Source organism: Pseudochaenichthys georgianus, chromosome 24 (assembly GCF_902827115.2).
Source record: "Pseudochaenichthys georgianus chromosome 24, fPseGeo1.2, whole genome shotgun sequence".
Lineage (NCBI taxonomy): Eukaryota > Metazoa > Chordata > Actinopteri > Perciformes > Channichthyidae > Pseudochaenichthys > Pseudochaenichthys georgianus.
This window is the reverse complement of record NC_047526.1, coordinates 14,281,705-14,308,253: the sequence shown is the minus strand read 5'-3', so window position 1 is coordinate 14,308,253 and position 26,549 is coordinate 14,281,705. Positions and strand designations below refer to the sequence as shown.

Here is a 26,549-nt window from a genome sequence, read left to right as displayed (position 1 = left end):
AGCATATTGTGTATTAGCTATCTTTCAAGACCAAACACTGCATAGCTTGGCTATTCGACAACACACAAAACTACTTTAGATGGTGTAATTATTTTCCACTTTTGATGGAATTTTCTCGAGCAGAGAAATTACATTAAAAACACATTCCCTGTTCTGATTATGGGTATTAGTTTCCCCAAAACATCAAATCTGTTTTCATTCTTTGATAAACACATCATTCAAGCTAGCATGTTTTTCGGTTTGCAAATCCCAGGAGTCCATTATTTGTCAAACAAAGCCTTTTTTTTCTGTCCGTGGCTGTAAAGAATTGAGGTATGAAATATATTATTAGGTAGTCAGCTTGCTTGTGTGTACCTAATCATTGTTTTCCAGAAATCTGTGTTTCCATTACTTCCTAATGTTTGTTATGTTGCACAACAACAGTTTCTGGTTTACCAAACTCTGGCCCACCTGCTGTTCCGTGACGTTAACGAGCAGGTGAAGTCAGGTGAAAATCATCTCTAATTGCTTCCAGATTGTCCTCTGATTGTAATCTACTTCAGTAATAAAGGGGGATTAGACGAAAGGAGATGCATTCAAATGCCCTTTGGATGAATACAAATACATTTGAAGTCTCTCTGGCTGGTTGAAAACAGGTGGACCCGTGCAACTGAAAAGAACATAAATGGAGTAAGTTCTTCAGCTTAGCTGTCAATCAAGATCAACATATAGATAGACACAACGTTCTGAATAAATAACCAATCATCTTGAAGTTTAAAACTGTCAGGCCTACCTGTAGGAAACTTCAACATCATGCAGAGTACATGGAATGGGAGCGTCTAATGGCTTCCCAGCATGCAATGGGGCCATATCATTATCATTAACATGTTTCTGTGTTGCTGCACTATACTTGTGATAATACATTCTTCACATTTCTACATTGGTGTACAACTATTAAAGTATCATTGCTGCAATTACACAGTTTGCACGATTACTTAGATGTCACCATCAGCTGTGATCTGACAACTTGATATATATTGTTTCGTACATTTCAATCAAATGTTCTTTATTCAGAGGTAATTTGCTTCGTTTCCTTTCAGTCTGCTGCAATATAATTAATCTGTCAAATACTAATACCCACACTAAGAGTGGGGGGGAATTGGTCTGAAAACACATCCATGATATTTTGTTTCTGCACTACATTAGTAGAAAACGTACTACATGTCCTCTTGATAATTGTATTCTTGTTCCTTGCATCAAAGCTGAATCGATGAAAGCAAGCATGAGACCTTTAATTGTAATTTCTCAATTAGTTTGATTATAATTTTAGCTACATGGTATTTGTTAACTTCATAAAATGTCCCACCCTAACTTTATAGGCGACACAGATTTAATCCCGCCCTAATTCAGATATATGTTTGCTTATGGCGGAGTGAATGTGATGAATATTCATGAAACAAAGCCTAGGAGGTTTAACAACAACATCTTAAAATGAAGGAGAACGTGCTGCTTTACAGCAAGCCGACACCTACTCTCTCCTGCTGGCATTTTACCTTCACAGACCCTTAAAATTACAACCCACAGTACCACCTGCTCTGGTAAGTAGTATGGCACCAGCTAGATAAATACCAGGTTTTCAAAGAACACTACCAAAAATAACCATTAATTACATTTTTCTCAGTAAACTGCTGAGATAATTCATTCAATGCTCAGAAACCAAATGCACAACCGCCTTAAGTATTAGAGATTGAGCAGATGATCTACACAACATAAAACTTAAATCAAAAATAAATCTTGTTTTCTCTGTTTTGGTATGCTCTGAAAAGAATGATTTGACACAACATAATTTTTAAGATGGCCTAAGGAAGAATTTATTTTCAAAGTAAGAATTAAACAGCATTCTGATAATCCACAATGATTTATATTTGTTTTCCTGACAAAGGGTTAAAATCATAATTTTCCCATCCAATATGTTGGAGCAAACTGGAGCAACAAAGTGTACGTGTGCAAATCAAACAGGCTGCTTCACCGACATCTAGCATGCTTGGGATTACCCTTGATTGGTCTGTTTTATTGCATATGTATGTAAGATACATACTGTCTCAGAGCAGCATCCGGGTCTCTAATCTAAATGGTCCATATGACATATGATAGGTGTCACATGTCCTCTTGACTGTTTGTCTTTGATATTTGTCTTATCTAGTTGCTGAAAGATGAAACACACCCCTGTTAGCTTTCCACTGTACACACAGAGTACTACTGAAGACATCATACTGTATGAGTCGAGATAGAAGTATCCCAATACAGAGATGTGACTGCAGATTCATTCCTGATTGAGAGAGACAGAGTGTTTTCTGTTTGTTCACCCCGACACTGCTTCTTAATGTGCACAGACTATCAATCTCTCACTATTACACTCCGATCAGCTGTTGAGGCAGAAGACATCTTAGGAGGAACACATCTACAATCTCCCCTACACTCACTCTGCTACAAATTCACTGACACTGGAGCAGGCATGAGACCATTTCCCATCACACATGTTAATCAAACACATAATAACACACACTACATAGTGCATGAAAAGCCACAACATGAATTCTAACGTATTCTGTCAGATGCTCTCCAATGCATCTGGAGACCACATTGAGCTCCTGACAGATAACACAAACCATTACTCCTTTCTGCCAGCCTTGATAGTCGACACAAACAGCGTGTTTACTACAAAGCACCTATACTACAACGGTTATGGGTAACATCCCACTGGGGCCACTCTGCCTAACGACGTTTCCATGGCACTTGATAGGTCCAACAAATTGCATTTGTATGGATTATGAATCTACTCAGAAAGCTTTTTAAAACAAATATTTAAAGTAAAAGGCATGTCACTCATGTTGTTAGGCTACCTTTTTATTACAAAAATACCATTATAAGTTTCATATCCTCCTCAAGCAAAGTTATTTTCCAGCTGTTTTTGACCCATCTGCATCTAAGATTGGAACAAGATATAAACAAATTATACTGCCACAAACTAACTCAAAATGTACTGTTTTGCAAAATTAACACAATTCTGACATGATTAAGAAACATTACATTTCAACTTTAGAAATGGTACGGTAGGGCTTTTGGATTGAATTATTTTGAACCGGGTTTAGTTTTTAGTTTTCAAACAGAAAAGCAAAAAAAAAAAAAAAGAAGAATAATACCGCTCCCTTCACTGGCTTCCGGTAACTGCTAGAATCCACTAGCGTACCATGCTGCGAATGGATCTGGCCCTTCCTACATCCAGGACATGGTTCCTACGTCCAGGACATGGTTAAACCGTACACCCCAGCACGTGCACTCCGCTCTGCATCAGCCAAAAAGCGCGCTGCACCCTCGCTGCGAAGGGGACCCAAGTTCCCATCAGCAAAAACACATGGGTTTGCTATCCTGGCTCCAAAATGGTGGAATGAGCTCCCCATTGACATCAGGACGGCAGAAAGCTTACACACCTTCCGGCGCAGACTGAAAACTCATCTCTTTCGACTCCACTTCGAGCAATAGAACTATTAACAAAGCACTTATATACTAATAAAGGACTGGCTTATCTAAAGCCAGTTGAGTAGCACTTGGAATGTGTTGGCTCTATGAAACCTGATGTACTTATATGATTCTGTTTTCTTCAAGTTTGTATTTTGTTGGTCGAACGCACTTATTGTAAGTCGCTTTGAATAAAAGTGTCAGCTAAATGCAATATAATAAATCACCACTGGTATAGTTGAACACTTTTTGGCCCAATTCCAAATCATACCCAACCCACTCCCACACCGTGATGGAGTGAACTCCGTGGCTGAGTGACACTCGCAGCCCAACGAGGCTCCCTCCTGTCAGATGGAGGGAGTAAATACAGCGGCAAGCTTTGGGACAAACTCCCCCTCTCCGCCAGAAACAGGAAATGCCGTAACTGTATGTAACAACGGTTTCAAATCAGCATCTCTTGGACAAACAAATATAATTAATAACAAAAATAAAACTCCATTCATTCACTCCAACATCTTTAATTAAAAAAAATATGAGGTTATCATGAGGTTGTTAACATCGCAATTTATCAGTGAATGTTTGCAGGAACTACTGACGGACACACACAGCGTTGAGTCCCGTCATGGAGGGGAGCAGGTGAAGTCAGCACCGATGCAGACTCGCTGTTTGAGGGCTTGATAGCCCACTCCCCCTCCACACTTGTTGGTTTGGAACAGCACTTAATGTGGCGGACCCTCCGCGCGAACGCGCAAACGGAGGGTTAATGTGTAGGGCTAGGGTGTAGGGGGTGGATTGGAATTGGGTCTTTGTCTTGACCTTCGGCAAGGCAACAAGCAACCAGGATACACAGAAAAAGTTGCCCTTCTGAGGCAACATTGATTCAAGATCATAGACAGATTGCCAGTAAAACATTCTGCTGGTAGCAGGTTTGTTCAATCGGATTACCGTGAATTCAATTACACTCTGCCCTATCAGACAGAATCCAGTTAGCTCAAGGGTTCATGTATGAGCATACGCTGCTGCACTCGTCGTCAGTCATACACAGAGACATACCATAAACCTGCTACTGTTGACAATGCATAAAAGCAGTCTTTAAATCGATGAAAGCCCTTAGCAATGAAACTGTGTTTTTATTACACCGAGAAGACTTCTGTTGTCCGAGCAAACAGCACATATGGCAGTTAAATCAATGTTACTACTGCCTGCATCTGTTTCACATTTGCATTAAATAGCAGGGTGGGACAGAGAGCGCAGTGATCACTAAGTCAACATGTACTTACCTTGACAAGGATGGAGATCCTGTGGCATATATCTCTGAATTCACAAAACGCCTCAATCACAGCCAAATGTAGCGAGCCAACTTGTGGGCTACGTGTTACTACACAGAACCTGGCAAGCTATTGCAGTAAAAAGAGCTGAGTAGAGGCGAGAGTGGAAACGCTGAATGGTGAGAGCACCAATCTGTCGCCAATCACAACAGAAATGCCCTATTTGCTTGTATACATTGATCACCATTTGAGCTCCACGCTGCTAACTGATGGTGGAGAGTCAACTGAGGTTACTCTGACCCCTCCAGCAGTGTGTGTGTGTGTGTATCTAATTACGTCTTTGCATGCGTCTCCACATTCAGGCCTGTTTGTGTCCATGTGGTTGACAATGTTTGTTAAAGGTTGTCTTTGTTAGCCCATGGAATACATCTTTCATTTACAAGAAGAAGAAGATACACTTTATTAATCCCCCTAATTAAGGAAACTGTTCTTTCCCCACTCTGTTGTGTTTACACACATAGGGGAGGATATACATGCACACACACAGAGGATATACGTGCACACACACACATGCCGATAGGAGAGGTGGCAGAGCAGAGAGGCTGCCAGGTACCCGGCGCCAAGGGAGCAGTTTCGAGGTTAAAAAACAACAACATTTTTTTTTTAACCAGCCGCAGACTGTAATAAGTGCAGAGTATTTGTATACCAGCTCGGAAGTGGCCTTGGAGGTGAACTGGCACCTCTCCAGCTACCAGCTCACTCCATCTTTTTTGTTTTGGTCCGATCGGGACGTGAACCGGCGACCCTTTGGTTCCAAGTCCCTACAGACTGAGCCACTGCCACGGTCCAGAACAGAATAGTGTCAGACTGCAGGTCAGAGGAATAGGGTTGTTAGAAGATTGCACATTTTAATAATCCACGTTGTATAGTGGGGCATCCAAAAGCAAAAGCAATTGCTTTGTCTTGCTTCTACGACTCCTGTAAGACACGGTGGCCTTCCTTTAACTTCACACAGAAATCTTTTAGTGAGAAGACTTTACGTTTTTTATTGTAACCTATCCGAGGAGAGACTTGTTCACAATGAAGAGGTCTCTGCATGACAGTTTTCTTTCCAAATGGCTCATGGTGAAGATAAGAACTGTTAGGACCCATTACATTTCTGTAGAAAATAAACTTTTGAGATGCTTTTGGGAGCAGGAAACAACTTGAGTTATAAAGATGCTTCAGTGGAGCTCGAAGTTGGCCAATGGTAGATTCGGTGTACGTGGCAGGTCTCAGGCTGGAGCCACACGAGGACGATAACGCAAACGGACCGTAATCGTTATCAAAAAGGTCTTCCGTCCACACGCAACAGGCACCAGAAACCGTTCACACGAGACCGCTGGAGACGCTGTAGTACATATGCCAGGCCTGTAAGTGGCGCTGTAGTCCTGCCACAAAAGCAGCGAAGAAGACTTCCACGTTTGCCATGGTTGCACTTCTGTTTATTCTCCGCTGTGGACGCTCTGGCTCTTTTTCTCCCTCCCCGAGGCAAGCGTTTGCTCCTGCTGTAAATCTCTCCGGTAGTCCACCAGCAGATGAAAAACACCCACCTCTCCACCTCTTCCAAGGGACGAGGGGACCGTGCGGCAGAGTTTCAGTTAGATTTGTTTCGCCTGTCAACATGTCCGTTAAAGTTTAAATCTTCCGGACAAAATTAGAAAAGTGCCGGTCAGAGGTCTTCTTTGTTATTTATTGAGCTTTAAAACAAATGAATAACTGCTTACCTTTAACCTTTGTGTGCTGTTTGGGTCTGTGGGACCCGTTTTCAGTGTTTACTAAAAGAACATGTAGGCTATGCAATTTAATTATGTTTAACCTGCTTTATTTGGGGGTGGGCCTCACATCCTCTAGGGGGGGCCTCACATCCTCCAGGGGGGACCTCACCTCCTCTAGGGGGGTCCTCACCTCCTCTAGGCGGGTCCGGGGGCATGCACCCCCGGGAAGATTTTTTAAATGTTGAAGTGAAATGCATCAAGCTGGAGCACTTTGAGCACAACATGAATTTATGGATACAGCTCTCAACACTCAGATGAAAGGGAGCTGTATACTTTTCAATAATCCAAACATCTTTATCACAACCAAAAACAAATAATTTAAACTTGTTTATTCTTATCTTGTGTTACCTAGTTAGCATTCTTTCTTTTTATTTATGCATATTTTACTAATCACTCCCTTTTTAAACAGTTTTTTGTACTGTCCTATAGTACACATCGGAATGATTTCTTACTTTATCTATATTAAATAGATAAAGGGGTTCACACACACACACACACACACACACACACACACACACACACACACACACACACACACACACACACACACACACACACACACACACACACACACACACACACACACACACACACACACACACACACACACACACACACACACACACACACACACACACACACACACACAGGCTGCTCCTCCGTGGCGATGACGGCTTGCGTTAAAAAATGATAATAAACATATTTGTAAAGTGGGGGGACACAAACGGGATTTCGAAAAGTGCTGGGGACATGTCCCCCCTGGAGATTACGCCATGCGTGTGTGTGCGTCAAGTGGAATAAATATATATGCAAGTGTCAACACACACAGTAAACTCTGGCCCTCATGTGTTGTATAGGCTGGCATGATAGGCTGTTCAATGGGGCTGATGTGTAGAAGCTTTTCTTCCCGACTACAACGCTGGTCCCGCAAATCAAGCAAGAACGTGATTGGTCGATATTCATTGTGGGGGTGGGGGGAGGAAGGGTGTTCGATAGATAGAGTTGTAGTAAGTATATAGAGTTCGCTATGATTTAGGTTTTGTTTATGCATGGGGTCGATTCTTTTAATTACATTTCCTTTTTTGTTTTGTGTATTTTATACATTTTGGATTTTCTTGGCGAGCTATTTTTAGAACGTGCCCGGCGGGCACCTCACGTTGCCCCTGCGGGCGACTGAGTGCCCGCGGGCACCGTGTTGGCTACCCCTGGTCTATCTGATAGTGAACTGTCGCAGATACAACCGTTATCGTCCTCGTGTGGCCGGGGCTTCAGATGCAAGGGGTCAAACTAGAGCAAACAACAAGTGAGCACCGGGGGATATCACACACAATCCACAAACTCACACATAAGTAGTGATCAGTGACCAATGACCATACTATTAAATGGATTCCAGCTCAGTACCACCCTCCATAATCCTCTTCTTAAAATCAAAGTGGAAAATCATTGGTCATAACAACTGATTTTTAATGTTGATATACCAATTATTTCAATTAAAATGGTCTTAAATGACCCTATCGGGCGTGTTATATATCTTCAAAGGTCACATCTGATTCTCCAGAAAATGCAAATAAAAATATCTACTTTTACTCTTCTGTCAATTATGTCTAACATTAGATGAATACTTTTTGAAACTTTAACACTGCACTCTTTTCTTTTTTGATTACACACTGATATAAAAATATTTGACAGCTACGAAAAAACCTTCTTGGTGGCCAGATGGCTGATGGAAGGTTTGTTTTGTATTGTATTTTGTACTGCTGAAGGGAAGAATGTATTTTTCCAAGCCAATGACTCTCTCTGACCCTCTGCTTTGCCTTTTATAGTGGAGATCACCCTGTTCACTCACGGGTTACATCATTGACTCGAGCCTGGGATATTGGAACCTGGCTGTCTTTCAGTCACACACACTGACTTCAGTGCCCAGCTGGGCTCGATCAGAACACATGTCCACATGCGAGCACTTGCCACAACATATCAAACATACAACATGGATGCCAATAAGACTCTCCCTGTGGTAGAATGCAGCGGTAGGATCTCCCTCGCTGAAACACTGGACCTTTGTTGGGTCAGTTTGCAGAGTCATCCTACTGATCCACAGATGAAGATATAAATGAGATCATAAAAGCACACCCATACTGGGACACACATGCTCAAAGAGTTCTATATATAGTCATCCAAGTGCACCCTCTGCCAAATTGAGTTACACAAAGAATTTAACACATGGCCTAATGGACCGAGTAGCCATCTAATAAATGATGCCCTGAAGCCTCTGCCATGTGGACGTGTGTGTGTGTGTGTGTGTGTGTGTGTGTGTGTGTGTGTGTGTGTGTGTGTGTGTGTGTGTGTGTGTGTGTGTGTGTGTGTGTGTGTGTGTGTGTGTATTTCTCTTGTGTCCCGGGGGCCAATGACTACCATCGCTGGGGGAATACTGAGGCCCCTTGGAGGGCACACGAGAGAAGGAGGGGAGAGAGGGGTAAGGGCTGTCCCCGGGTTATCAGCATCTTAATCAGAAGTATTTAGAGCACTGCGTGTTTAACTGTGTGTGCACGCACGTGTGATTGTGTGTCTGTTTAAAAAGGCACTTAGTGAGGGAGTTCCCTGAATGTAATGAGGTAGAGGCACTTAACCCGGGACCTTATATTTGCAAGTATAATGGGCAGAAAGAAATCAAGTTATTTGGAAAGATGGGAAAAGAACACACTTACCTTTCGAGGAAGATAATTAACTGTATCATTTCTGCACAACTATGGGGACTTTAGAGTGGACTATTAGAGTGAGCTTTTAAGCTGCTTTGTAAGTGGAATAGGAGACTTAAATATAACTAGAAATCCTCAGTCTAAGCTCAGTGATGAATATGTGAAACTGAAGCCAGCAAATGGAACATGGAAAAGACTATTTTTCATGAGGAGCTTGTGAGGAGACGGTATCCGTGTCTGGTTAATAATAGAAACATCCCACCGGAACAGTGGTATTAGAAAGACTCAAAAGTCCAGCAGGTGTTGGACATACCATGGGTACAATATTTTGAGTGATGTGGATGTGACACATTTCCTTTCTTTCACTTATTATGTCAAAAGCCCTTGCTCAGGAAGTAACTTTCTTTTCCGAACACAACATGAGGTTCTTTGCAGAAATTATTTCTTGATGGAGTAGTTTACATATTCATTCACTGTACCGTTGACGGTCATGTTATATTCCTGGAGGTATGAGAGGACACAGCAAGTGTCTAACCAAAGTCTAAATCTCGGCATACATAGATTGATGTTCCACATGGAGGTGAGGAATGTAGGAGCAGGGCAACCTGTGAAAGCCTGTTAATTTAGGCATGGACGTTAGGTAACCGGCCTTTGCAGTGCGAGGCCTGCAGAGTGGAAATACAAAATGATCCCCAAATGACTGTTACATCACAGACCCTGTGCTGCACTGTGCTGTGTGTGACCGTCTACTTCAGACCGGATTAGGAGGTCGAAGGTTTGGTCTGCCCAGCTACATGTACCCTGCTGAGGGCTCTATGGGGCCAGGTCTTTACCCAAACATGGTCAGAAATACTGCAGATATACATAAAACTGATTCCGGTTGACCAATGCGAGGTGAGAAGCCTCTACGTTTCATTTGCAAAAGATTACATTCTCCTCCGATGAACTTCAATGCACTTAGAGTTCACGGTCTGCTCTGGCTACTGCACAATGGCACCACAGGGTAAGACACTGCACCTAAAGGGGATTAACATGTTCCGAATGAATGAATACTCAATGATACAAACAAACTCCATCTTGGAAGTCTGACATTCTCGCCAAAGATGCAGCCGTTTGGCACATTCTCCTTAAAGTTGCAATCGCAGAGGGGGACACGGGGGGACCCAGAAAAGACACAACAACTCAAAATGAGTAATACCAATATGATGGAGTGTTTGAGACAAGGGGAAGAGGGCAGGGTGAGGACAGTGGAGGGAGGAGGGGTTGCTGAATTTGCAAACTATTGCCCAAATAAGTACCTATTAAATAAGAATGTATGCCCTGCTGAGCTGCTGATAAGGCAGCCAGGAGAAAGGAGCTGTGGAAATAGAACATGTCCATATAGAGAGGGGAGCTTTGGAGAGAGGGAGCAGGAAGGAGCAGGAAGGGGGCAGGAGGTTAAATGCTTCCCCAGAATGTGTGCTTTCCACTGGTGAAGAGTCTCCGAGTGGGTCCCCGCTGACTGACACAGCCTGAGGGCCCACTGTGAGCCTGATTAAGCGTAGGCAGCTGAACTATTAGCCAAGAAATTACCGCTCTTAAAAATCAGTTCCACTCTCAAGGGCCATGTTTACCAATGTTTGAAAACACTAATGACGCGACACTGGAACATTATCATAATTCTGCTCAGCGTTCCCAGGCAGAGAGTTTTCAGACTGCAGGACTGATGGGTGAAAAGAGAGGGAAAACCTGTCTGACTAACAACCCCACAGATGTTGCTCTTCTCTGACACCACTGGTCTCCATAGCAACCCGGCTGGCGAGTAATAGCCTCAGGCTCGCCTGGCTGCAGCGGTGTCATAAACACACACGGACCATACACACAGACTGGAGAGTTTCAGCCACTGAACGGGATCCCAGTGTGTATTTATAGACACACACACAGGGACCACCCCTTAGGCCTAACCAGAGAACATGCATATCTAAACAGAGACTTTCTACTCCCATCATTAAAAACCCGGCCCACAAACACACAGCCACACAAAACAGACCCACCAAGTCCCTGCATTCTAGTAAACAAGCCCTGTAATTGGTGATAACAGATAGCTGGGCCTTCAACATTAGAGCTGGCTTGTGTTTAGGCTTCCTGGGTACGTGCAAAAAGCACTGAATTGTCCGCTTAATATTAGGAGGTATAATCCTTTGACCATGGTCACAAATTACGGAGGCCAAAGCTTGGCAATGAACTGGATTCTGAGTGGCACGTGAATACAGAAGATGACTTCATGTAATCAATGCTAGTCTGTTCCCGCATTCAGATTCTGCACAACACAGTTGTCATTCAGAAATAGCAAAAGGAGACATCCTGTTTGAGCAAGCATACATAAATATAAAGGTGATTATTACCCCAAAGATCGGACATATCACCGTTAAAACTTGCATTATGCCTGGGAAAGCTACCACAGTTGGTTGCAGTCGACTCCAACCCATTAATAATCAGTATACTCCTCAGCTGTATGTATGCCTATCATGTGCGATAAACCCTGCCGACTTGGCAAAATGCCTCTCGTGTACATTACCAGGGAGTGATGCTCTGTTGTGTAAAGGTGACAGCTATTGTGCAGCTCCCGGCAGGCCAGAGGTGCTGATTATGTAAAGGATGAAAAACACTGAAAGCCTCTAAACTGTGTATATATGTGGGAGGTAAGTGTGAACAGTGAACTTACCAGGTGACAGACACGGCGACAGAAAATTGAAGGGGAGGGGAAACACCGGAGGACAGCACTGGACCACTCTAAAGAAACAAGAGATAAGTAGAAGGAAAAGAGGAGGAAGGAGACGTTGTTATTTAAGCATCATCTTTGCACTTACAGTTACATTACAGATGCTTGTGATGCCTTCAGGGGAGACACCACCGACACAAACAACCCTGTTCAAACATACGCATGCACAACACACACCGAGGTGTAATCATTCGCCCTCCCTGGTGGGCTTCATTCCACTTCGCGTGTTCAGATTTGTAATCAGTCCTCTGGCTTCTGCTTAATAAACCTGTGATGGGAAACTGCTTCCCTCAAGAAAAGGCTGCGTTCGTCAGATATGAGCTGGGAAATTAGAATGAACTGACACCACCTCCACATCTGCTCTGCTGTGGCTGGTGAGCGGTAGGCGTGTCACTGAGCAGGAGGATGGTTTACTAAAAGCTTTAAATGTAAAGTACAGGTGGGTAATAGGGATGAAAGAAAGACAGAGAGAGAGAAGGAGTGAAACATGAACACAGCTATAGATGGAAACGAGGATAATCCTCCACTTGGCAAGCCATCTTTTATCCTTACAGTATGTCCGCACGAGGGACAAGACAAATTCCTGAACATTTCCTGTACTTAGCCTCTGCCGGTGTCCTTCGTCACCTCTTCATCACAGCTCCATCTTGCTCTGCCCAGAGGAGGACAGGAACTATGGCGCACGGTAATGGTTTCTTTACACAGTCACTTTGCAAGATAAACTTAGCCAGATAAGCGAAGACATGACGGCAGGATAGCTTTCAAGTGCGGTAAAGTTGCTGTTCTGCAGATTGTATTAACATCTGGGAGGAAACCTTTATCATTCAAGATGGAATTTAATGTTGTCATAGTTACCAAATGACTGTATGTTGTTATCCTGGAAACAATCACATAATCACTTCATTCTTTTGTTATTATTTACACAAGCCCTCTGCTTATTACTTTCTGAGTAGCCGTTTCCTGGAGGATGGGACTTTCCTATTAGAACATCTCTGTTACGATCTGGATCACATGGAAACCCATAATAAAGAAGATCTCAAGGCTGTCCTGTGCATAATGTGCACCAAGGACATACCATGCTAAACAAACATGTATTATTGAGGCGAGGTACTGAAAGGACATACTGACAAAACAAAGATGTTCTTTTTCAGATTGCACATAATAGCAAAGTTCGCAATAGTACTGTATACTGCTTTAGGTGTAAACTGAACAAAACATGCCGCTCAGCCCCTTTGAATGGAAGACACCTGACGAGGGCTGCTCAATGAATCCTATTTTAATCGCAATTACGATTTTGGCTTGCAACGATTATGAAAACAACATAATCGAAATAAAACGATTATTTATTTATGTATTTAAAAAAAAAAAAAATAATGTATTGGTTTTTCAGTTGAATTAAACTTAAAGTTCAGGGTAATCAACTGTTAAAAACATACTGTTCACATTTTTATTTTCTTCAATAAATGGATGTTTTCAAAGTAAATAGATAATCGTTTTTAATAATCGTGTTATCAATTATTGACTCAAATAATTGTTTTAATAATAATTGTTGCCATAATCGAGCAGCCCTACACCTGACCTCATCCAAGACTATAATGGCATGATTGAGCTAGCTGCATACAACCACATATAAAGCATAATCAAATATTGTATGGATGACAGATTTTCACCTAAAAGTATTTATTTCACGAGGGAATTAAACGCAAACAAATCAATGGAGTAATCAGGAGCTGATTCAAGGTGTGAATATGTTTGCAACATGTACTCTCCCATTGATCTGCTCATTATTAACCCACCCATCCTGTCCTTTGAGTCATCATAGGTTTCCCCTCCATCTTTCTCTCCTCTCCTCTTCATGTGGATGGGCCTCTCTCCCAGTGGCAGCTTATGTGGATCAAATATTCCAGAGGTCAAGTGGCCTCACGGGCCGAGAGCCGTTCACAGGCCTCTTCAGGCAGGGAGAGGATCAGTGGGTACACTTTGCTCCAAAAAAGGGAAGCTGTGTCACACAAGACCAGGATTTATGTTCCGCTGAATATTTTGGTGAGAACACAGAAGTAGGGTTTAGAAAGAGAAGTACACAGACAGCTATAATAAAAAACAGATAGATAGCCAATCCATCAACTGTCGACTAATCCAGCTACCCAGCAAACTGACTAAACATTCAAATACAGAGTACTGACATGATAAAAACAGCTTCCCAATCAAATATAATAAATAAAACCAAGCAAACAAGAGCGCTGAGCAACCATGGAAACTCCCAGAAAACACCACTTCCTGGATAGTCCAATTACAGATACACAACATCAAACAAAGAATGATGTACTTTGCTACCTGATAGGCTCTCTCTCTCTCGCTCTCTCTCTCTCTACCCTTTCACTTTGTGTGTTCAGAGAATGTGTGTATTTTTAGAGGTTGTGCTATTCTTAGTAACATCCAGCGGGGCAGTAATAATTCCTTTGATTAGGGCAACAGGTGAGGGCTGGTACAATCTCACCCCTGCCTGGCAGATTTAAATGTTATGAACAGTGGCAGCTCCACCATCATCACTCAACCAATGACAGCTCCACAGGGGGAACACACAGGGGGGCTGATTAAAAGGACAGCACTGTTACACAGCCAACCACACACACACTCACACACTCCCTCAGGTATCACACGCTGGGCTTATGGCAGGGGAAGTGACATTATCCACGTTACCTAGAATAGCCATGTTTAAAAATAACAAACATTTTTTCTTTTACACACGCATTCAGGCAAAAAGTGGAAACAAAACAAGAGCGAGCCTGCTTGGAACACCTAGAATAGTGTCATTGAGAAATAAAGTTGCATACGGTTTATCTTCATGTGATATATTTAAAGGTCAGCTATCGTGCAAAATCCACTTTTTCATGTCTTTTATACATACATATGTTTCCCCTCTGCGTTAAGAGACTCTGAAATGTTCAGGAAAAAAGATTTTCTCTCTTTGTGCGTTTGTGAAAAACCTGTCTGAAAATGTACGATTGTTTGGCTTTTTCAACCATTAGCCAATAACCAACCAAGGTAACACCCCCCCACCTTATCACCTGCATCTCCTCCTCGAGCACCATTGTGTTCTTTATAACCAATTATCTCTCAGAGGGGCGTGGGGAGGGGCTCCTTATTTTCATCTAAAGTAACAGAATCAGCACTTTTGAAACAGAGAGGTTTATGGGATGCTACAATGCTACAATCTGTTGGGTATTTCGAGCCAAACACTTCAGAGTAGGGGTGGGCGATATGACAATATATATCGTCGTGACGATATTAGGTCTCCACCATATGCTTTTTCAGAGATATCGTATCTATCATGATAAAAAAAAAAAAAAAAAACTATTACAAAAATAAACTTTTCCCCTCAGTTATGCTAAAGTCTTTTATTGCACTTCAAGTCTAAAGTTTACATTTTAATTGTTTGGCACTGACTTTTCCTCATTGATGTTTTATGTTTTACTTAGTTATCTATCTGTTGTTTTGTCTGTCTGACCTTTGTTTTGTTTTGTTTGTGCTCGGCCCTATTCCTGTAAAGCGACCTTGGGTCCCTTGAAAGGCGCTATAGAAATCCCAGTTATTATTATTATTATTATTATTATTATTATTATTATGTTTTACCCTCCTTTTCATGTTTATTGATGTTCACTGCTCGTGCTACCTCAGAAAGTTCATTTGTATACTGAGAAACTGTGCCTTGAAGCCATATCAAAATGTTGAATTGTTCACTCAGGGATTCATTTCAGAAATAAAACCAGCTTGAAATGCTACTTTGGTCTGTTACTCCTTTTTGTTTTAGTTTCTGTTACCTTGTAGGTGCTTGTACTGTTAAGTAACTTGAAAAATAACCATAATAACCGACATGAAAAAATATCGTGATATATATCGTCTATCGTGATACTGCTTGAAAAATATCGTGATAATATATTTTTCAATATCGCCCACCCCTACTTCAGAGACATGTTTTGTATATGTCTGAGACCTATAATATATTGATCAAAAAGAGTAAAATAGGGGACCTTTAAGTAAATAGCTGATACATGGAAGGGTTACAGCGACCCCTTTTATAAGCCAGTCCAGAAGTGACTGGGTGGATCAAGAGCTAGAAGCATATGTCCCCGCCTCAGGGTATCGACCCAGCTCTCTCCAGGACTCACTGTGGGCTGCTTTGCCGCCATGAACAGCACCTGTCAGGGTATTAAGAGGATAACTCTCATGTCAACACTGATGCCATCTTAATCTTCTATATTGCTCTTTTCAGAGTCACTGTGGAGGGGACATCAAACACCAATCCTCCCACCACAGGAGCACTCTGAAAGACCCGGCTTGCTTGTATACCGTGCAGGTGTCCCGTAGGGCAATGGGTTTCTGAGAGGGTCAGGCAGATACACCAGATTGGATAGTGCTGATTCTGTGGCCAGAGATATGAAGGGTGAGTTCCAAACATTGGGAGGTTACACCATATCTTCTTTAAAAGCATGATTATGTGATGGAAAACCAACATTATCACTGCATTGGACTGAAGAACATTTAGACCCTTCTGGTGTCCTTATGTTTCATAAGAAGCAGCCACAATCAGCCAGTTATCATGACATAGCAGAAAGACTGAAACAGCTAGATAGCTCACTCTCTGCTAAATGACCTCCTGACCTATACCCTCAAAAACACACTAATTACCACAATATGTGTTGTTTAATCCTCAAACAAACTTTTAGCAAGAATTGAAGTTGCAAAATGTCAACTTACTTTTAAAATAAAAATGTTTTACTGCGTGATATTCTGTGTCTGTCGCTATCTTGTGGGAATCAGCTTGGTGTTTTCAAACATTTTCTTTACTTGGCATGACATTGGTTGAATACATAGACTATGCGCCCTAGTTTGTAGAAATATTGCATAATGTAATTCTGCAGCTGGTCCCATTTTCTGCAGTGCACTGCTGACTTATTGAAAGCTCTTCAAATATAAAAACGTTTAGCTATTTTTAATATTCAATTCATATGAACATTCATCGACATCAAAGGACTGAATCGTAAAGATACAAAACGAAAACGAGAAACCAACCAAAAGAACAGCACCAGCTTGAAAGGATTGAATGAAACGATGCAACAAGCCTCAGTAAAATACTGAGAGATAGGTATGTAAAAACAAAAGGAAAACTATCCTGAGAGATGCAGAGAATGACGGAGGAGAGCAATGCAGTAACACAGAGAGAGAGAGAGAGAGAGAGAGAGAGAGAGAGAGAGAGAGAGAGAGAGAGAGAGAGAGAGAGAGAGAGAGAATGCACCAAGACATATAGAATACACTTTGACTTTTCATTTATTTCTATTCTCTGTGATGCTGTCAGGAGGAGAACCCCTGAGGACCAAAGAGAGGCAGCCAGAGAGAATTAAATCCAGGCAGAGAGAGAAAGTGAGAGGCAGTATTTCTACTCAGTGAGTCGGTGAAAACAGAGAAAATGTCACTCTTTTCGGTGGCAGAAAGATTGACGACTGTCCTTAAGAAGGACACAATTAAGACCACATACACTGGGAGAGCACTTCCTCCCGTCAAACAATGTGCTGGCTAATTGGCTTATTATAATACATTAGCATTGGTGGAGTCCGGGATCTAGCACTTTCCATGTTCTTCATTACCAACGGGAAGAAAAGCGCTTGACCTCAGCCGCTGACAGCCATTATAGAGCTACATGTGCGCTGGATGTCCTGGAACACGGTAATGAACACTTCAGAGTTACTATAGCCCTTTTCAGACATGTAATGTGTAATATATACATATATTAATATTGCATTATGACTCTACTGAAATATGACAGTATCAAGAGAGTGGTGCAGGAACAAGTTCTAAACCTGGAGATGATCAGCATTTTAGCACTTATGGGCTCCCTTGTCTTAATCAATGTTTTTGGATTCCCTAGACAAGGTCAGGGGTCAAAACAAGCTCATGAGATGTTCACATTTTGTTCAACGACATAGAAGTCTTTAAAACAAAACAGTTGCTAAGAAGTAGCTACATGAAGCTAAACATCATCACGCCAAACAGGAGGGTGGGACTGACAGAGTCTCGTGGGGGTTTGCAAAATGGCGACATAGAGACAGTCATATACTTTATATTTGAGCCAGAAAGATTTTCATTAAGAGCAAGCAATTGTTTGATCCCATTTATGGTTGGCATTGTTTTTAGGAAATAGCCATTCAAATAGATTCTTTAAAAGCTTCTTTCTAGTGTGATTTTGTGTTGTTAGCGAGTCTGCCAAATTTGGAGGCGGTTCTATAAATCCTACACACAAATGCTTCAAAGAAAATGAGGCATGTAAGCGTTTTATCTGTTGAATTTCTGACCAACAGCTGCTCAAAGAGACTTTGTTGCCCCCAGAATTCTGGGGCAAAATCTACCAGGACGAGTGAAGTGTTGAATATTCATTGACAATATTCAATAAAGACTGATTTAAGACTTGACCTTTTGCCGTCTTGACTCTACGGAAACCTGGTCATATAAGATAACAGTGCCTTTAATTAATGAAGTGCATGTCTGAGAGGGGCTTTATTTCAAGGCACTATGAACAAATTATCATTTATTTTACTGCCAAAAAAAATTGTATTGTATATATATGTAATTGTAATTGTCATATAATTGTACTTCTCCTCAATGATTCCATCTTTGCCAACTTGTATAAATGATCCCCATCAGCAGGGGTTGCATACACTACATAATGAGATGAGACCCAAGACGAGTACACTCAACCTCCTCTTTGCTGCCTGGCCACTTTACACCTTTCCTTCATATTTATTTGAGGCATTATTACCTGTTCTTTATCTCAGCTGCTTTATACAAGACGTGACTCACTTGCTAATGGTGTACGGAGACAATGAAGGCAGCTAGAGAGGATTTCACTGAGTAATTGCCTTCAGGATTAAGAAAGTGCAGCTCGGAAAAACTGTATATATAATGTGTGATATATACAGTAAATATAATTTCCTGTTCTATCTCTTGTGGTATAACTGTCAAACGTGTCATTTTCCATAAGAAATGTCTTCCAGCACTCGCCAAATAAGATTTACAACAATCCTCTTATGATGTGCTTTGATTGGGACACTTTTATAAACTTTACATTACTTCCACAGTTTGTTATGATAGCCCTCTAATGGATTCATGTGCTAAGCCCTGACGTTTGTTTAAATGACATGCGAGAAGTGTCTCAAGAAAAATGTCTGCCGCTTGACAAATATCTGGCGCTGGTCGGAAATCCCTGAGAGGGAACTGCTTTTCTTTTATACTCTGTGTTTATACTCTGCCTCAAAATTGTTTGTTTTGTCTCCGAAGAATTATCAACAATAAATGCTATTAAAAGCCACTTAAAGGTGGGGTGTGTAATTTAATTCAGAAACACTTTTTGTTATATTCCATGGAATGCTCTTAACATCCCGATAGCAATGAATATATTAAATGCTTTTGTCATCTGTGGAAGCCGTAGTACTGTAAAAAGCACGACCAATCATCTGAGCCGGCCCGGCTAAAGTAACTGGATGGCCTACCTGCCTGTCAGCCTTCCATCTGTGCACAAACTTATCTCGTGCCCTCATTGGTCATGTGTGCATTCGTGTGTGTTGGAGGAGGGGCTCTGTAAGGAAGTCTGAAGGAAGGGGCAGATTTTTTTCGGCTGCGTACTTTCAAATTCTAGCGCACTCGAGCTGGTTTCTCCATTCTTACCTACCCTACCTTTAAGTCTTTCAAAACACAAGACAAATAAAGACGTAAAATAGGCCCATATTAAAAACGTTATAGTGTTCCACTCTGGCATAGTGACCAAGTGCTACCGAGGTGTCCCTGAGCAAGGCACTGTTCCCCACACTGCTCCCCAGGTGCCGTTCAAAATGGCAGCACACTGCTCCTAACACTGGATGGGTCAAATGCAGAGAAACAATTTCCCCACGAGGGATTAATAAAAGTCCATTTTAGTAGCATAAGCATTCTGTCATAGATTATGCAAGTCAATAACAAAATATATTCAATTGGCCCGTGCTCTGTACTCTGAATTTCAACTCAACTGAGCAGGATAAGGGATAAGATCAGCTGCTAAATGTTACATCATCGCGTTGGCATGTTATCTGGTTAAAGATGGTCTTATGGCACATGCAACACACACGCATCATATTTCTCTGGAATAGAAAAGAGCAGCGCTGTAAAAAAACAAGAGAAGTCAAATTCCTGTTGTTGATCTAGTCATCTGATCTGGTCAGTGAGTCATGTGTTGGAGGCACAGCAGCATGCTTTAGGCTAACACTAGCCTAATGTATTCTGCTATAATTTGTTCTCATGCTGCTCCATCTTAATGTGAATAAGCTGAACCCATTTTAACAAATACAAGTGGCAGTTGTTGCTATATTTTCGATTTTGACACATTTGTAGCTTATTGGTTTTATAAGTATGGCTTAAAACAGCATTGATTTTTTTGATTATTTTAACTCTTTTTGTCGCCAAACCTCCCACCTGCTCCAAGTAAAATATATATATTTATAATAGGTTTAAAATGTGTTCTCTTTAGGTCATACAGTCAAATAACTCAATAATTAGAAGACACAAAAAGTAATGAATAGTTAAGGTTTCTTAGTTTCTCTAAATAAATACTTCCAGTGTAATAAATATACTAAATATTTTGCTGACTTCAATGATCTTCAGTGTGTCGCGCAGCCCTTATTCCATCCATTACTGGGCTGACTGGGTAATAATAGCTATCCAGGAGAGGATGTTACAAAATCAAGTTTTGCATTCTGGAGCAGAGGTCGACAGTTTAATTGGAAGTGCAAATTGCGTTCACTTGTATCCCCACAGTGGATTGAGCCATGGGTAAAGCGAGTGTGCACACTGCGAGCGTGTGTGCATTTAAAAAAGGAGAAGGAGGAGAATCCAAGAGTGTAGGGGTGGCTGAAAGCTCTCGGCGATGTACTTTGACAATTAGTACCACTGAAGTGTTGCGTTCACACAAACCAGGAATCTCTCCTGCTGCCTGCTACTGAATCAGCCAATGCTGCCAATTCTTTGTTAGAAAACTGTAAATATTGACTTGGTGATGGCGGATACCATCTGTTGGTGTGAAAGTAAGCGGCTCCCTCTCGTTCTGTCTGCTTTGCTTTTTGCTCTCCACCTCTCTGCTGGCTCAGAGTGTGCAGAGAATATCCCGTCATTATAGTTCCCCTACAGCCACGCTTACCCTTGCTGTGAAGACACTCTCTCATCTCTGATCTCTCCCTTTCTTTAAGCAGCAACATATTACATCATCTGGGGCGGTTAGGGTGAGGTCAGGTTTGGATCAGCTGTGTTTTATTTGAAGCCGATAATGAGAGGGTTTACGATGATTAAGGGTTTCAAGTAGAATGCATAAAAATTAATGTATTTTTTGACTACAAAACATTAAGTTATGCCTCGATCAGACCCACTGGAGTTACTAAGGCGTAGGGAGACATTTTGAAGTTTGGAATATTCTTCTTTGGATTGTTCCAAAACCCAAATCAAAAATGGTACAATGTTTCAAAACGTTCCCTTCTTCCTCTGACTTTTTATATTTTAAAACAAGCTGTTCCGCACATTTAGATGAACATGAAAGTGCTTTGGTTTTTCCATTTCCGAAGGTTCAATATTCTCTAACATTGCAATACATGTAAAGAAAGGGACACCTCCTCCGCCTGGATGCTGCCTCGAGTGACTGGCACTTCTATACTTTCAATGAAAGTCAAGGTCTGAAACTGCCGCTGAGGTTAGGACAGTGTTCAGGGCGCTGGATCCATGCAGCAGGGAATAATGTCGGTATGTTGACTCCGCTGCAGGGTTCATGCACGACTGCTGCTGCCACTAATAGCACATTTTGTCATCGATTCATTTGTGGTACCATTGAATCTATAACTGGATGAGCCTGCTGTTCTTAAGTATTTATGCATGTCGGGATAAACGGAACCGTGACCGAAAGGCTCAGAAACATGAACCGTGTCTGTTGCGAGCCATGTTATCCCTCGTTGACTACGACGAGGGGAACTCTGTTTCCGTTGGTCATATCTTTGCTAACAGGCAGCCACCTTAGGACCACATGGAAAACAACACTGCCTCTTGTACTTGGTCCTCGGCCGAGAACCACTACAGAACTGTGCCAAGTTATATAACGTTTTACAAATCCCAAAGGGAGAAGAGCCGATGATCAAAGGCTCGTCATGACCAATGACCTATTAATGTGGAAAGGCGATACAAATATCTGGTATTTACAAACAGATGTGAGCTACGTGTCCTGTGGCATGTGGGAATTAAGAGAAGGCCGTGGAAGACAAAAATAAGCACAAATAAATACAATTACGGAGAGAAGAGAAAGACGTTGTACTAAAAATATATTAGGGGAATAACTTGTGATATTGTCTACAATGAATTGAACTGATGATAGGCATACATTCTTAAAGAGCTGTTGAGTTATCTATGTGGCCATGTATCTATGGAAGTAGCAAGGAAATAACCGTGCTCTTCAGCAGGATAATCTCAGATGAATACTGTATTTACGACAATGTGTGAAATCTGTCTCTACACAGTGCTTTGTTTTATATATAGGTTTATTTATATATATATATTTGCAAAGGCTTAAATCCCAAAGTTCCTTCCAGAGGGAGTTTCTCTCCAACATACACACACAACCTGAAACGTTTCGATTCGACTCCTTTGTTTGCTTCTGTAACACAGTGACGACGCTATGTATTACCCACGCTTCTATTGGCTAGTTCTCCAACACATTGTATGTGATAGGCTAAGGGGCGGGTCATCTCCAAGTGGTTGACCAAGCACAACAGAGCCAGCTAGCTAACCACTCAGAGCAGACTGGGCTCTGGTTTCAGACAGAGGGTGAAAAGAGGTGCTGCAGCACAGGCAGTATGAGAAAAATAAAGAGCTGTTTGAACATTAAGGCTTCTTCAGTAAAGAGGACACAGTTAAGGCACAATACTATATTACATAATAGGGCCCTTATAAAGCTTCTTAAGTGCTTTATTTTTGCCATCGCACTGATGTTCTCCCTGATATAGAAATAGTGTCATGTTACTGTTTAAAAATGGAAAGTTGGTCACTTGTTGGATTCAAGCCATCTTCTGTTTTTTAGAACAATATCTTCCCTACAACAGTATTTTTAAAGACTGTTCTATTCATCGTTGTATGTCATATATTAAAGTACTTACAGCACACTTGCAATGAAGCAAATAGACTTTGGGATAATGAGAGTAAACTTCTCTCTTCCTATAAAAGTGAAGCTTAAAGCATTTGAAAATGAATTGGAGCCAGCCAACAGACAGCTACACATGTGCTACACGTTACATTATTAATACACAACATTTTATGGAGAGCAATCACCTCTCTCTCCGTCCCATTACAGTTTGTAGCTTGGCATTAGGGAGCGTATAGCCGCCGCCGCAGCAGCAGCCATGCGGCCTGCTTATCAATGAGTGATGTCTGGCTGTGGATCGGAGAACGCTGCATATCAGTCTTGTGTGAAACATACGGTGAACAATTGCTCCTCTTGCTTTCATCATTCAGTACGAATCCAATAAAGTGTCAGTCGTTTCAAACTCTCGATGCAACTTGTTTGCAGTGTTGAACACTTTGAAGGAAAAGGCAACCTATATTCACCGACGAGACCTCAGCGACGAGAGGCAAAATAAGAGCAGGAGAGCTAAAAATATAAGATGGAAGGGAACATCCTAGATATGTGTTGTTTTTTGGTTTCCCCTTGTTATTTTGTGTATCCAGAAACACATCAGATTACACCCTGAGACATTACATAATGTATCAGGTCGAGCTACAGGCAGACGGAAGCCATATGTTTTGTACAGCATACACTTTAATATATTACCTTAAAGTAATTAATATGCAATCATGAACCGGATGCAGCGGAATAAAAAACTCATATCGAAGAGGTATCCTGTTCTATACTTAATTCTGGGAACATATTTTGTTATCAAATCGCTACCAGATGGTAGCCAGCGGTGCTATGAGACAGTAACTGGGATTGAATAAAAGTAACCCATAACAACTGTAAAAGTGAGTGACAGGCAGTTAACCCCAACAACTCACCAGTTCAGCATCAATAACGCTCAGTGGGAGAAGCTCATGTCTTGGCCTACAGAGACAAAAAAGGACATACAGTAAGAAGGGGAGAACATTTCATGAATCACAGAGGCTTGAATCTGGACTTATTTGGCTGGAGGTCTGAACCTCTGCTGTACAGTAGAACCATGCAGAGAGGCGAGCACATACCACATCCCGCTGCTCCCCTGCCAAGGAAAACATCACGTAAATCACAATATCGACTAACAGCTTAACAACAGCCCTAGATTTCAGACTTTAACAATAGGACAGACATGGGCAGGGCTGTGGTTCAACATGTGTTTGACATACTTCGCAACACTAGGCCTGTCAGTCGGTGTCTGTCTGGACGTCTACATTAATATAGCTCTCTGTGAGGCCTTCAGACATCCACAAGTGACTGTCGAGCTTTGTAAAGAAGAATCTGCTCTGTGATCCCTGATAACCTCATCTAAACAAAGGGATAGATTTATTATGCCATAAAAACCATTTTTTTTTTAGTATTTTAATTTATATTTGTTTTTTTTTAATTCCATAACGGAGCAACCGCCACGAAACCCAATCCCCCGAGAAAAATAAAAGTATGCTTACTAGAACTGCACGATATTTTTTTTTACGATTAGGGTTGCACAATTTGGGGAACTAATTGTGCAGCAACTAATCTAATTGAGATTCTTTTTGACGGATATTGCGATTCGATTTGTGATATTTGTTTTTAAGCGACCCAACGGAAGTTTATTGTAGAATGCGGCCATAACTCCGGCTAGGAAGGTCGTATCAACGTGCTCCCGTCTCTAGCACCCCCGCAGCCCGAGCTACGAGTGAAAGAACTAAACTGACATGAAACTTCCGTTGGGTTGCTTTAAAGTCAAGCTTCAGTTTAAGATTCACCCTGTAATAGATGTAAAACATGGGATGGAGCATTACCAACCTGACTCAGATGGTTTGTTTCACCAAAGCATCTAGGAAAGCTCCATTGGAAGACATTTGGAAAAGTATTTGAAAAATACTTGGCAGGTGATTGGATCAATCTGTCTATCACCTACTATCATGGGCCACTTCTGATTGGTTAACAATGACTGGCACATGTGGAGCACAGCACTTCTGATTGGTGTGGATGACTGACACACAAGAAGAAAAAAAAGAAAAGGAAAAAAAAGCAGGTTTTGCGATTTCATAATTGGATTTAAAATCGCGATTTTGATTTAAAATAGATTAATCGTTCAGCCCTATTTACGATATTGGAGGAATTGTTAATGTTCCTATTATTATTCTCAATACCAATAAAATATATATATTTAGTTTCTTTATATATGATCATGGGCTGTTTTTTTTAAGAGGATCCAAACAAACAAATATCTTAAGTGAAGTGTGTAGAATACTTTTTGTAGGTTTGGATATTTCTACAGCTCTACAATACTGCATCAATATGGTAATTTAACACAAAGTTAGCCAAACAAATATTGTGCTTCCTTTGAATATTGCACCAGTTCATTTTGCAATTCTGAAAAAAAATTAAATTCTATTCATGGTGGAGGCCTACCATGCTACCAAACTGGAGACACTCGAGCTAATCAAGAACAAATCCTCCTAATTATAAGAATAAAAAAGTGCTAAATGTTTTTTAAATAAGGAAACGAGCAAGAGAGCAAACCAGCCCTCAGAACAAAATCAAGCAGTTGAGGTGTACAGTAAAATTGCAGGTAAGGGGATGGATTGCAGACATACCCTCTCTAGAATAAACCTACAACTTTGTATAGTTTAATACGAAACTGGCTAATGCTCAACTGTGTAATAAACACAAACCTTAAACTCTAAGAGACACAAAGATCGAAAAGATAAGACTCGTCAATGCTGTATCTATAGTCACATTTTTAAACCCTAAATCTGTAATAAATGCTAGGCTTGCATTGTGTGCCAAACAGGATGTTGTTGTACCTTCCTCCTTCTCCATAACAGTGTCATTTAATCCAGGGAGACACGAAATCTAGTTTCGTGTCTCCCCTCTCCGTGACTCAAAGAAAAAAAGATATATCTTGCCAAATGCACAGAGACATTGGACAGCAATTTTCTTTCAATTTATCCAATTCTGAACAGTAAATTCAATCTCATCCTCACTGGCCGCATTGCACAGAGTGCACGTACATGCTATCCACTTGAGGCCTGACAAGAACAGGTTATTTCATTAGGCTAAGAGCAAAATGGCAAACAAGCCCACAGAGTATGCAACTGACATATTGGGACCGGCAAGATTGAGGGTAATATTTAGCTTCCTCACACAGGTATATATATATATATATATATATATATATATATATATATATATATAAAAGCCATGAAAACTCTCAAAAGCGTGCCAGTCATAGCTTGCAAAATCTAGCAGTTATTTATT

At 41.3% G+C, this 26,549-nt stretch overlaps 1 protein-coding gene across 3 annotated transcripts in view; it reads right to left on the bottom strand.

Moving 5' to 3' along the window:
- LOC117439770 (1-phosphatidylinositol 4,5-bisphosphate phosphodiesterase beta-4-like) overlaps window positions 1–26,549 on the bottom strand; it is a 69,799-nt gene that overhangs the window by 41,052 nt on the left and 2,198 nt on the right. For 2 of the 3 annotated variants that reach the window (XM_034075832.1, XM_034075835.1), the window contains exons 2-3: window positions 24,146–24,191; window positions 11,984–12,051 (exon numbers count right to left, since the gene is read on the bottom strand). The gene's annotated coding sequence lies outside the window, so the exon portion shown is untranslated. The remainder of the gene's footprint in view (window positions 1–11,983; window positions 12,052–24,145; window positions 24,192–26,549) is intronic. The other variant, XM_034075834.1, reaches the window with a different exon arrangement.